This window comes from Dysidea avara, chromosome 11 (assembly GCF_963678975.1).
Source record: "Dysidea avara chromosome 11, odDysAvar1.4, whole genome shotgun sequence".
Lineage (NCBI taxonomy): Eukaryota > Metazoa > Porifera > Demospongiae > Dictyoceratida > Dysideidae > Dysidea > Dysidea avara.
In genome coordinates, this window is record NC_089282.1 from 1,611,036 (window position 1) to 1,612,454 (window position 1,419).

At 39.3% G+C, this 1,419-nt stretch overlaps 1 protein-coding gene across 1 annotated transcript in view; it reads right to left on the reverse strand.

Moving 5' to 3' along the window:
* LOC136239477 (perivitellin-2 67 kDa subunit-like) overlaps positions 1–1,419 on the reverse strand; it is a 186,582-nt gene that overhangs the window by 91,320 nt on the left and 93,843 nt on the right. The window lies entirely within an intron of this gene.

Genomic DNA, 1,419 nt, shown 5'->3' on the forward strand with positions numbered 1-1,419 from the left:
TGATCATTGAGTCCTGTCATCTTGATTGCTGGGTATGAGCAATGATTGTATTATATGGATTATTTGAAGGTAACCATCTTCTTATCAGTCTGATAGAGGTATATGTAACAGATTGTTACTGAATGTAAGGTGAGGATAATGGACATATGGAATAGATCTAATATTATCAGTAGCAGTTAGGTGGCTGGTGATCTACCTGGATTACATTGTGCCTGACTTCAAAGCAATAGAACTATTTAAGTAGTACTTCTAGATATTCATGCAGTGCATGTGGTAACTTGTTATTACCTATACAGAAGCAACACTGTCTCACATGATGGATAAAGTATGTGTGGAGTTTGAACTTCATAATCAGGTCTCTGTAATATGGCTGTCTGGTACTAGTCTGTGTGACTACTATAGCGCCTGAGTAGTGGTGGCTGGGCCAGTGTTTCACTGAATAGATATGGTTCTCTTTGCTTTGTATACAAGTATGTTCATGAGACTAGCAGTTCCATCACCAAGGAGATCTATCCTGACATTTCTGCTACTACTGTATAGCCAGAAATTTTTGAGGGACGAAACTTTTGTGAATTTTTTGAGTATTATAGCTTTATGAAAACGTTTGAGCTAGGTTATGTAATAGCTAATACCTGTAAATTGTTCTGGACTTTTGTGGAAAATTGTGTTTTACACAGTTTTGGGAAAGTTTCATTTCTTGATAATTTCCAGCTATATGTAAAAGTGTTAATGTGTGTTAATGTGGGTGTGCATGTAGTGTGTGTGTGTGTGTGTGTGTGTGTGTGTGTGTGTGTGTGTGTAGTGTATGTGTGTGTGTGTGTGTGTGTGTGTGTGTGTGTGTGTGTGTGTGTGTGTGTGTGTGTGTGTGTGTGTGTGTAGTGTGTGTGTGTGTATGTGTGTGTGTGTGTGTGTGTGTGTGTAGTGTGTGTGTGTGCATGTAGTGTGTGTGTGTGTGTGTGTAGTGTGTGTGTGTATGTGTGTGTGTGTGTGTGTAGTGTGTGTATGTGTGTGTGTGTATGTGTGTGTGTGTGTGTGTGTGCTAAAGCACAATTTACCCATAAAGTCCCATTCTATGTGATTGTGTTGTTGTGACATGTTGTAATGTCCATCATTACTAGAGGTGTAGTGAGTTGGCTGAGTTGTCACAGAACCTGTCACTGATGTAGCAGGTGCTACCGGTGGATGTCAGTTGTGAAGATGTGTAGGTGAGTTAGCAGCCACACCTCCTAACTAGCAAACTACAGTAACCACACCCACTTGATTTTTTAATAGATACACTATAATACTACAAATTACTCTTCACTACACTGTTACCAGTGAATGCCACCATTTTATATAATTAATCATGTCAACTCTTAATTGTCCCAGCCACTCCACTATAACATCCATTGTATGTATTGTAATAGTCATTGGTCCCAG